Raw genomic sequence first — 12,821 nt, 5'->3', positions numbered from 1 at the left:
AACCTTGTTGTCACCCTTAGCATCCAGAACTGTGAGAAATAAATTTCTCTTGTTCATAAGCCACACAGTTTATGGTATTTTGTTAAAGCAGCCCAAATGGACCAAGACAGGTGCCCTCTCTGTGCCAGGTAAACTGGGATATAATTTGAATAAAGGATATAATCTCTTAATAAATCAATCAATATTTAGAGAATACGTCTGCTAAGAGGAATAAAAAAACATGGAAGGAAGAAAAAAGAAAGGAAAGAAGGAAGGAAAACATTTGAACTGATTGCCTACTATGTATAGGGAGCTCATCTGCCTTTCTACATTATCTCCCGAATGCTCTCACAATAAGCCTGGAAAGTCTATTATAAAGTTTAATATATAAACAGATATGCTAGAGGAACACACACCACACACACACACACAAACAAGCACACACCACACACACATATACATACACTCTTCCAAGTTAATTGAAAAAAGTATACAAAAGCAAATATATATATATGTCTACACACACACCACACACATTCACATATACACACATACATATATTTTACAAGTTAATGGAAAGAGCATATGTGTATATATGTAAATATATATTAACTTGAAAGAGTGTGTGTGTGTGTATTAAAATGTAGTATTTAGTGTACAATGAATAGGGCAGACAGAAATTCAGGAGAAAGCTCATTAATTAGAGAATAGAAAGAGATAACATACTAATGTTTTTGAGTAGCAGGAACTTCACGTATTTTATCTTATTCTACCTTCTCAGTAACTCTGTGAGGTAGGTATTATTATTCTCATTTAGAAAAGTTGAAACACAGGTAGTTAATGATCACCTAGGAATTTAAATTCAGACCTGTGTGATTCTAAAACACTTTTTCATCCTACTTCAGCAAATGTCAAGACTTAAGGGTTCCCTTAAGGATGGTTGAATGTAAGTACTATTTAATATTTTCAGATCTTATTTAGCATCACTTAGGAAGTTTAATATATAAAAGGAAAATTGGGATTTCCTTTCATCATCCATTCATTCAACAAATATTTATTGAATTCCTACTTTAGGCGAGGCGCAGAGTAGATAGGATTCACCTCTTCACCAGACATAGGCCTTGCATTAGGCACTTACAGTGTTGGGGATTGGGGAGAGAGAACATAGACCGTGGAAGTACAACACAGTAAGTACTGTGATGGGAGAGTACTGTGTGCAGAGGTGTACATGGATGGATCTGTATCTGGGCGTCAGAATTCCTGAAGGCTTCCAGGACAGCTTGCTGGGACAGGAGAAATGAGCACATGTTGGCCAGATGAGTGGAGGCCAGGAGCAGAGGCTGTGTTGGTGAAGGTGGTGGGGATGGGGGGGTGGGTGGGAGATGGAAATGTTCTAGGCAGGGGGATCTAGTTGTATGAAGATGACTGATGTCATAGGAGCCTCAAATGGCCTGACACATTGTCTAATACTTGTTGGAACATGGGTGGGTAGGCAGAGAGGCAGTTATTGGATAGGAGAATAATTGGGGAACATAATCCAGTAATTACTGTAGGAGAATGAGATGAGAGTTATTGACCCAGAAATTCCCTGTAAAAGGGCTTTCTCTGTCCTTTCAGTTCCCAGAGACAGATTGTGCTGATGTCCAAGGGAAAATGTGTGCTTTTATCCTCATATCTAAGTAGGTCAGTATTTGCTAACACTCAAGGAGTCTGCATTATTTCCCATTCAGCTAGAACATTGTGCTAATGAGGAGCAGGTCACAGATTTAATCCCCTTATGGGCCTCTTAGCTTCACTGCATTCTGTAGCCACAGACAGCCCCCTAACCCTGGGCTGCACTTTCTCAATTGACAGTTTCTGATGAGAGAAACCTAGGGAGACTTTTTGGACAGATTAAAGAAAGCTCATCACCACTCAGTCCCTCGCAGGGGTGTGACTTCCAGTGAATGTTCCACTGACAGTGCGTAATCAATGTAATTGTGGTTTTCTAAGAAAGCTTGAAACATTTAGTGTTACTGCCACTAAACCTCTAACCTCAGCTCCTGTGGAAAATTTGCAGCCAAGTGGCTACAATTGACTAATATTCTCTTCCTATTCCTCTTCAGAGGAAACTAAAAAATATCTATTAAGCATGTAGTGAATTGGTGCGGGTGCTGTTGGGGGTCCTGCTAGTTGCTGTAGCAAGAGAGCCAGAGACACCATCTCTTGTGCATTGACGTTTAAGTTTAAATACCATATATTTATTCAGGAATAATTTTATAGCACAATCTATAAACCCAGTCCTGTGCTAGGCATCTGGAAGAAAATATGCACTAATTAACATTTATTGAGTATGGCCTGAGTGCCAAGCACACAGCTAAGCACTTTACAAGGATTATTTCATTTAATGCTCAAAATAGCATGTCAAGACTCAAGCTGGCCAAGCCCCCTCACCCCCAATCCCAACCCATCGCCTTCCTCTTTCCTAGGATAGGTTAGAAAGTACAATTTGTGTCACCATAAGAAAGGCACTATTGTCAGAAGTTCTCCCAGGTGAAATGTCCAGGCAAGGAGGTCCACATAATTACAATAACCATAACCAACTTACTATGGGATAGGCATTTTCTGAGCACTTCATATCATTCAAATTCTAAATTTAGTCCTTCACCAAATCCTAAGAAGTAGGTTCTATTAGTATTGATAATTTATTTGTGAGGAATTTCAGTCAGGATTGAAGCCCAGGTCTGAACTTCGCTATACTGAGCATGTTTTACTGTGTAGATTTGCTGTTCATGTATTTTCTTTGGATGTCTATGCAAATCTTTTTCCTTTTTTCAGATCAGGTAGTTTGTGTATTAATTACTGTATTGTAGAGGGTTTTTATTTACTTTTCTTTTATTATTGCAGTGGCTAGGATCACCAAGACAATATTGAATAGAAATTGTGAAAGCATAGATCTTTGCCTTATTCTCAAGTATAGGTGGAAAGTATTCAGTTTGTCATTATATATGATATTAACTATAAGTAATTTGTAGATATCTTTGTCAGTTTGTGGAAATTTCTTGATATTCTGTTCACTAAGTTTTTTTATTATTATGATTTGATATTACATTTTTGTCAATTGCTTTTTTAGCAACTATTGAAAAGATTGCATGAGTTTTGTCTTACATTCTGTTACTATAGTGAATGATATTGAATAAATTCTCTTTGAGTATTAAGCTAGTGCTTTATTAAAATAAACTTGGTCATGATATATTGACTTTCTTATAAATTGTTGGATTTGATTTTCTATTATTTTGTTAATTTTTTGCTTATATTCACGAGAAATTTTGATTTTAAATTTCCTTTTTTGGGGTAATGTATTTGTCAGTTTTTAATATTAGAATTATACTGGCCTCATAAAATAATTTGAATGATGTTTTCTTATCCTTTATTTCCAGAAAAAGTTTCAGTAGTATTGGTGTTATTTATTTCTTATATTTTAATATAATTAATTTACTAATGAAACTATCTGGAACCAGAAGTTTTATTTTGGAATATTTTTGATGAATTCAATTTCTTTAATAGATATATCACTATTCAGATTTTTTCTTTTAGTTGTCAGTTTAGATAAATTGTGTTTTCAAAGAAATTTACCTGTTTTGTCTAAATTGTCATCTTTTTGGCCTAATACTGTTTACAGTATTCTCTTATTATTCTTCTAATATCTGTCAGATTGGTAATGATGATTCCATTTTCCTTCCTTCCTTCCTTCCTTCCTTCCTTTCTCTCTGTCTCTTTCTTTCTTTCTCTTCTTTCTTGTCTGCCTAGGTGTTAGACAGTTTTATTGATTTTTTTAAAGAACAGCTTTTGACTTTGTTAATTTTCTATAGTGTTTGTTTTCTGTTCTTATCTTTAATATTTATTTTCTTCTATTTATTTTCTCTCCTTTTCCTAACTTCCTAAGGCAAAAATTTTGTTTATTGATTTTAGATATTTTATTCTAGTTAAGCGCTTAAAGCTGTAAATTTACTTTTGTGCTGTACTTGAACTGCTTACTTCACCAGCACTGTGTCTGAGGAAGCCTGTTAAATCAGAAGACGAAAGAAAAGATTCAGAGTCTCATGACATAGCACCCAAAAGGTCCAGATTTTAACTGAAAAGATCACTTACTATACCAAGAACCAGGAAAACTACACCTTGAATAAAAAAGGACAATCAACAGATGCAAACACCAAGAAGACACAGATGTGGAATTATTTGACAAGGATTTTAAAACAACTATCATAAAATTCTTGAAAGACCAGTTACAAACATGCATAAAATAATGAAAAAGAAGTAAAAGCAATTATATAAAAGACATAAAGAAGAATCAAGTAGAAATTTTAGAACTAAAAAAATTTAAAACTGAAAAAAAAACCCTCAGTGAATGGGTTTAACAGTAGAATTAAAAGGACAGAAAGATGATTCAGTGAATTTTTGGATAGAACAATGGCATTAATTACTCAATCTGAACAACAGGGAAAATAAATTACACAAAAACAAATAGAGCCCCAGGGACATAAAGGCTATAACTGAATATCTAACATGGATATCCTTGAAGTCTTAGAAGAAGAGAGAAAGAATGTAAGGCTGAAAAAAATGTCAAAGACATAATGACCAAAATTTCCTCAAATTTAGGAAAAATATATTCCTAATCCTACAGATTCAAGAAGCTGAGTGAAATCCAAACAAGATAAACCCAAAGGTATCCATGCCAAGACACAACATAGTCAAACTTCTGAAAACTAAATACAAAGAAAACATCTTGAAAGCAACCGGAGAAAAATGAGAGATTGCCTACAGGGGAAAAACAATTAAAATGCCAGATAATTTCTCTTCAGAAATAATGAAGTTGAAAAGAAAGTGATACAACTTTTTTTAAGTGCCAAAAGAAAAATTTTAAAACAGAATTCTATATCTAGGGAAAACATCCTTCAGAAATGAAGAAGAAATCAAGGCATTCTCAGATGAAGGAAAACAAATAGAATTTATCACAAGGAGACATACCCTAAAAGAATGGCTAAAGAAAGTTATATACATGGAATAGAAATGATAAAAGAGGGAATCCTGGAACTTCAAGAAAGAAGAAAGAATGACATGACATGATGGTTTGTGTACCTCTTCACAGAGCCATCTCTATGGCTGGAGAGCTCACTTTGTTTTCCCTGGGTATCCAGTGTACATTAGTGAGTTCTATGGTGGAGATCAGTTTCTTTTTTTATTTTTATTTATTTTTTGTTCTTTGAGCTACAAGTCAACAGAACTACCCTAGGCAGCCATCTTGAAAATTCATTCAGGGTTCAATTTTTTTGTTTAATACCAACTCTATACAAGTGTATTGCTACAGACTCTGTAGTAGGGATACAGAGTTATGCAACATAAATAACTGCCTGTAAAGAATTCACAGTCTTGTGGGAAAGACAAAATATAACTTAAACATAACATAGTAATAGGCGTAAGCCACAATGTAGGGGAGAGTCAAGAAGAGTGCCTTACCCAACTGGGAAAGCAATAAAAGGCAACACTCTGAAGTGGTCCCAGGGAGGGTAAGTTCTAAAAGACTGAATACAAGCTCAACTGGATTCTGAAAGATAAATAGAAGCTCATCAGGGGTGGAAGTAATGGCAGGGAGGGAGGTTCCGTGCAGAGGAAGGAGAAGCATTTGTGAAGCCCTGGAGGCATGGGGAGTATGGTGCCTTCTGTATCTGTCATTTGTTTTGACTGGAGTTCAGGGGAGATAAGGCGGGACTGGCAGGCATGGTTCAGACAATGAAGAGGCTATTAGGCCTCTTGGTCATAAGGAAGTCTGAATTTGAGAATGTGGGTGAAGAGGTATTAATTTATATCCACACTAGAAAAACAACTCAAAGTACAAGGCTGGCTGCTGACAAATCAGTTGCCTAAGATATGTGTCTGATCCCACATGGGGGATGATGCAGAAATACCAATGACTGACTGGGCCTGAGCTCTCAGACAGAGAGGAAATCTGCTGAGTGGAAGCCTTTAGAGTCTGACTACGGGATAAACAGAGGTCTGCCCTCTGGGCAAACAGTGGATTATTTCTGAGGGGAGGTAACTCAGCCGGAGTTGGATAGGGTTGGCTCCCAAGGCAGAAATAGCACAGCCTGGGCTTGTGCAGGCTCTTGAGTTCTCAGGCAGACCTGAGGAAGCTGACAAATCCAAAGAGGCATGAACATGGTGGAAAGAGCATTGGCAAGGGCCAAGGAAATGTTTAAAGCCAAGCAAGAGAGTAAGGAGAGGCATATTCTATGTTAATACCAACCTTAGTGCGGGGGCCTAGTACTTGATATTCCCTTCTCAGCTCCGTAATTACAGCTAGCAGGTGCCAGGCTTCAAGCTAAGCACTTTTTGTGCATATTTAATAACAATAACAGACACAGCCCTGTCTCACATACTGTTCCAGATAACATTCCATATTGTTACTCTTTTAATTCTTATGTCTTCCTTACAAGAGAGTTAAAAATACTATTTTCATGTTACAGATGAAAAAGCAGTCTCAAAAGTAAGCTCTACCTAATATTACACATGTAGGAACTAACCACTGGATCTGGGATTTGAACCCAGGTAGTGAAACTTCACAAGCCCATGGTCCTTCTCATTATAACTCCATAAACATCTTTTTCCCCGATTTATAGATGGAAAAAGTGAGGCTCAGAGTTGTTAAGTAAGTGGTGAAAATGCAACAGACCTCTGTGTCTAACTACAGTGCTAATTGCCTCAGCTACTGTATTCCACAGCTCACGATGGTGACGTGTTCAGAACTAGTTTCTGCCTCTATGGGACTCTTTCCTGATTAGAACAACGCATAGACCTGAATTGTGTGAGGAAACTGGGCTGTGTGGGGAGACCTACCAGACCCTTTAAGGACTAGACACACGTACCCTCCAGGGGCCAAGCATAAATGTTTGTGCCACACAGAGGATGCCAGCCACATGGTCAGTATGAGTGAAATAATTCATCCATCAGGCAGGGACCACCACCAGGGACTCCATTTTCCTTGCTCTCACTAGCAGCCTCAAACACCATACACCTTAAGCCATGAAAAGAGAACTAGGAAAGGTGTCCTGGAACCAGATATTGACTACCCTTTCCCCCAATCTCTAAGGAGACAGAGTAGGAAAAAACAGGAATAAGCAGGCTTGCTTTCCACTCCAATTCCTCAAGCCCAGCTCATGGAGGAGATGTGAGGAAGAGACAGTGAGTGAATTGGTTATGCTTTTCAACTGGACTAGATAAGTCTTTTTGTTTTTTTAAAAAAATCAACATAGGAAGCTTTGGAATCACTCAAGGAATCATTAAGGTAAGAGGAAGAGAGAATCCACAGAATTAACTTTGTTAAGCAGGCTTCCTGAGACCTTTCTTGTTCATCATGGATGGACAGTGCAGTAACCGAGCCAAGAGCCCCAAGTCTGTTAAACAGAGAAAATGGTCTGCATTTCCTTCTACCAATGGGAATCAAGATCTTATAGGGCGAGGGCAGAGGTGGTTAGCCAAGGCCTTGTCCTTCTTCCTGAAAGACATAGCCCTTGGGCAGAGATAGAGTCAGCTGAGCATCTTTCTGCCTCAGTGGATAAAATGGAAACTATCATAGACACTTGGGAAGACCATGAGACTATGAAAGGGAAGCCCCAGGCTTTTCTACAGAGATGTTGATTGGAAACTTAATTCTTCTGAAAGTTTGACTCCTACCAGACCTCAGATGTGGCCCCTAAGGACAGAAAACTGGGTGTGTTAAGTCAGGCCAATGGTTGGAGCTGTGTTGAGACTCTTAAAACGACACCAAAAGAGAGTGTGTGAGATGGCAGGGCATCCTCTATGTTGCTCCCCATACCACAGACACACTTCCATGTTGCTCTTCATGGTCTAGAATTGATCTGTCGTCTAAGAATGGGTACTTTTATGCTACCTTTATATTATTTTTTATTTTTATTTTGTATTCTATCTCAGGGAGAGCAACCTTTATATGATTTTAGGTAGTCATTATCGTAAAATATGCAAGATGATCAATTCATGCATTCATACATTCACTATCCAACAGTCATTTATGGAGTACCTCTTATATGCCAGGTACCCAAACTTAAATTCTTAGGTTCTTATATTTTCAGGCACCTCAGGATATGTCTCAGAAAACAAAAGTATTTATTCAAGCTACAGAAAGGTGGCTGTGAGAAGCATGAGAAACAAAGTCACACATTTTAGGACAACCAAAGGCTTTCTGCAGAAAGGAATATGAAAAAAGATGTGACTTTCACTTTATATTCCCATTTTTCTGGATACTTAAATCACAGAAACATGTCAACTTTCAGTATGGAGACTGCAATGTGAAGCAGGTAGTATAATCTACTCCTTTCTATCCTGGTTGGGAATTAGTACACCTGAATGGGGCTTTGTACACGTTCAGGGAGATCCAAGCGTTTACTGCAGATTACTTGAATGTTGCAGCAGTAGTGGTTTTTAGTTTCTATCTGGATAAGAAGCGTATCATTTTTATGTTGTTTCAGGACAAGATAGAAGTGGATTTTATAATTTACATACTTACCTTCATATCCATTGGACAGTTTTGTCATGTTCCACCACTTAAAATATTTTTTCATCTGAAATGTTTCGGGAATGGCATGGAAATTCCTATCCTATGCCTTTGGATGAGGAGAAAGGGTGTGGGGCGGAGAAGCAATTATAGTTTTAAAGAAAGACTGGCTCAGCCTCACACTCTCATAGCCTATTTAGTGAAGTGATTTGGATTGCATTTTGCTTCTAGCTGCAGTCTTGTGTAGGTAAAGAAATTACTGCATGAGCTCACCCTTGGCGCCCAGCCCTGGGCTATCATGCCAGTAAAGTCAGCACACCAAATGTCTATACCTTTAGTCTAATCTCAAAATGAACTGGACTCAGAAAATAATTTTCCATATTATTTTTATTCTTAACCTTTCAAGCCTGATGGTTTCTTCTGAGGCATTTCTTTTGTCAGGTAGGAGAAGACAAAGAAGGACAGAAAAAGGTGAACAAGGGAGGAAATAATCTTCCCTAGCATGCTCAGGCTAAACTGCCTTTCTTACATGGGTTAGGGGGCAGAAAGAACCCATGCGCCCTTGTCAATGGCATTGTATGGATGTGCGCGGACCTTTCCAAGCATGTTTTAAAAATTATATCCGTAAGGGAACACAGTAAGTATTTGCCATGGCTTGAGCAAAACACATACCAGAGCTCTTTTAATGATGCTCCCTGGGCTTCAGGACCCTCTGCAAAGCCTCTGGCCTGTTTTACTTACTTGAAAACAAGCAAGTGATTTGGTGATTTATCCTGCAAAACAGCCGTACAACCCTCATCCTTGTTCTCCCTTAAGTGAATGTGCCAGACAGCATGTTTGCCTTGCCCACGGCCTCCCCACGGGACAGCAGCTCCAGTTCTTTATTCAAGCATCTTAAGTGAAACTTGAGCACTCAGCAGAGCTCCACAGAGCAGCACAAGAAGAATCTGGATGGGATCCTAACCCTGGCCCCTCCCCTCAGCTCGCACTGTAACCCTTCCCCCACAGCCCTGACACTGCTGAGTTGGTAGCTGCAAGGAGAGCTCTGAACCTTCCTATCCACAGTTCTGGCTTGGAGGCAAATTGCAGATACCAGTGACACCTATCCTAAGGGACGGACTTGGTATTGGGCAGCTGGATGAGGCACCATGACCTGTCCTTTAAAAACTCAGGATGGTGAGAGATCACTTTTGACTGGGGAGGTGGGATCTGAGAAAGGCATTAAAAGTGAGGGACAATTAAGATGGCTGGAGAAGACAAGGGCAGAGACACTTGGAGAGGGATGGAGACTCAGGTCAGGAAACTTCTTCAGTGATAATCCAAATGGCTAGGGCACCCTCATTAGAACCCTCACAAAAGCATGTATCTTCAGGATTGTAACCTTTTGCTTACTTTTTAGACAGCTGGACAAGAGGGTGGCCTCAGCAGGCATCAACTATGTCAATGGATTCAACTTCATATGGCCATACTCAGCACAGGCATGTCATGGAACAAGCACCTATGTGTTTGTTGACCTGAGCTGAAATGACAACTGCATGAGCCAAGCTCAGAAGGTGCAGGAGAGAATAAAAAGGCAGGGGAAAGGTGGGAAGAAAGCTGGAAGGGAAGTGGGTGTTTTCTCTTCCTGTGGGTCATATAGCTGAAACTCTTTTGGATAGTCAGCAAGACTTCTGAGAGCCTTTGCATAGGCACCACTTTCAATGCAAGAGGTAAGATGGCAACTGTGACCTCCACAACTCCTTCCTCCCTCTTAGCCCCCCTTCGCTCCTAAGAGAATGGAAGCCATCAAACCTTTCTCATCTACTTACTACCAACTGACAACCTTTCTCATCTACTCACCACCAACTGACAACCTTGCCTGCAATCAAACCCACATATTCTGCCTGTTTTTCTGTTGGATGCAGAAACACTTCCTGCTGCTACCAGGAGCCAGGCTCTCTCCCTATGAACTGGCTCCTGTCCTCTTTCATCTTCTCCAGGACTTTGCTCCTGTAGCTGTCCTGAAGTTATTCCCTCTCTCTCCTGCAGAGACAGTTTCTCCTTCTCTACAGAATCATTCTCAATCACAGACAACTCACTTCAGTAGCTCCCATTTTAGCTATTGACCCATTTCTCTGCCTCTGTTTATATCAAAGCTCTCCAAAAGAGTGTATTATGTAATATGGTATATCTGTCTCTAACTCCTTCCTTCCCATATTCCCTTTAGCTGACACCAGTCACATTTATATCCCCAAACTCTGTTAGAAATGCTCTGGTCAAGGTCACCAGTGATTTCTATCTTGCCAAAACCAACCGTTTGATCACATCTCCCACTTTGCCCAGTTTGTTTCACCAATTCTGTTCATTCTTGCTATTCTTCAAAGCACCAAGCTCTTTCCCGCTATGTACTTGCTCCTTCCTTTTCTGGAACATGCTTCCTTCAGACCTTCTCCATATTTTCTTCCTCACTTCATTCAAATCTCTGTGCAGAGGAGCCACCCTGGCATGCTTGCTGCTGATGAAGCTATCCCTCATCCTCCTCCACATCCTCCCCTGCTCCCTTATGCTGCTCTGTCTTCCTTCTTACCACTTATTATTGCTGAAATTATGTATTTATTTGCAAACTAGTTAATGTATGATTTTCCAGTAAAATATAAACTCTGACAGCTTAGAGACTTTGCTAGTCTTGTCCCTTCCATATGTCCAGCACCCAGGACAGAAATGATACACAGCCAGCTCTCAATAGACAGTTGTTGAATGATGACTGAATGAAGGCCTGCCCTGACCCTAAGGAGCTCATAGTCTAATTGGGGACAATGGTGAGAATGAGAATGAGGGTGATGAGAAGACATAATACTAAGTGTCATATATACACACATATAATCATTAACTCCTTGCAATACCTGTATGAAGTTATGAAGTAGTGGGTGTTATGTCTACTTTATAGATGCAGAGACTGAGGCTTTAGAAGAATTACATAACTTGCATCGGGTTCTACAGCAGTCGGCAGGAAACGCAGCAGCTTAAACACAGGTTCTTCTGACTCCAGAGACATACTCTTCAACCTCAAGGTCTTCGGCCTCGCAGTCTGACAGCATGTTAAAAGGTCACCCCATCTGTTCAGGTTGTCTCAATGTGGATACGGCAGTTCCGCCTACTTGTGAACGGTGAACAACCATTTATGCTTGCTTAGTAGAAAAGAGTGCTGACTTTACTCATTTTGCTATAAAAGCAGTCTCTATGCCAGAAGCCAAAATACACAAGATTGGTAAATATTTTGTACTTGGTTGCAAGCAAGGTCCCAAATCCAATTAATGTTGGCTCAGTGTGACACAGTTGTTCACTAGTTTTAGGAAATATGTAGGTAGGTTCAATTCCAATCCGAAGGCATTTCTTGGTCATATTTCAGCTGAGTATTTTAAGAAATTGAAGCCTTTTGATCTCTTTGGGCTTGTTTCTGAGTTCAGCACAGTTTGTTTCCCGTCATGGTTTATAGTCAGGTTTCGTGCAAGGCCCAGGCTACCGGGTTTCATGGTCTGGGTTTCCTGTAGGCCCATAACCTGCCCTAGGGAGTGTGGAGAAGCCTAAGAAAAGCTCTATCTCAAGACTGTGCATGTGGGAAGTGATTTTAACTTGAGGCAAGCTGGGAATAATGGTCTCCATTCTGGCCAGCCACATATGTAATTTTAAAGTTTCTAGTAACCACATTAAACAAATAAAAAGAAACAAGTGAAATTAATTTTAATAGTATATTTTATTTAACTCAAATACATTCCCAATATTATTTCAACATGTAATCTACATAAAGAATTATTAAATCTGGTCTGTAGTTTACATATACAGCGTAGCTCACATTAGATCAGGTATGTTTCACGTGCTCAGCAGTACCTGCGGCTAGTGACTACTGTATTGGACAGTTTCTCTCCAGAGAGTAAAATGGATTTTGATCTTTGTTGTTTTTGGTGATGATAATAATAATGATATTGTTATTGTTATTTTCTCTGAATATACCAGACAAATATACATGATATATATTATATATTTGTCTGGTATATTCAGAGAAAATATGTTTTAAAATAATAAAAATATACAAATATATAATGTATATTTGTCTGATATATTCAGAGAAAATAATAATAATGATATTGTGATAATAATGATATTGTAATTATTATTTTCTCTAAATATACCAGCATCTTTGATTGGGAAGAAAACTTAGAATTTGTATAGTCTAATTATTCATATGATGCTAGAATTTTTTCTATACTATCATCTAAGATGCTAAGATCTTATTGAATCTTAGTATAGGAAGACC

At 38.9% G+C, this 12,821-nt stretch overlaps 1 long non-coding RNA gene across 1 annotated transcript; it reads left to right on the top strand.

Annotated features, from left to right (window-relative positions):
* Window positions 1-9,258: 9,258 nt before the first annotated feature.
* Window positions 9,259-12,263, top strand: LOC129048741 (uncharacterized). Its single transcript, XR_008511322.1, has 3 exons — window positions 9,259-9,703; window positions 9,927-10,236; window positions 11,454-12,263. It is a non-coding gene; the product is annotated as an uncharacterized LOC129048741 (long non-coding RNA).
* Window positions 12,264-12,821: the final 558 nt, after the last annotated feature.

The sequence above is a fragment of the Pongo abelii genome, chromosome 9 (genome assembly GCF_028885655.2).
Source record: "Pongo abelii isolate AG06213 chromosome 9, NHGRI_mPonAbe1-v2.0_pri, whole genome shotgun sequence".
NCBI lineage: Eukaryota > Metazoa > Chordata > Mammalia > Primates > Hominidae > Pongo > Pongo abelii.
Note: the sequence above shows the minus strand (reverse complement) of the source record. Positions and strands in the feature narration are given on the sequence as shown.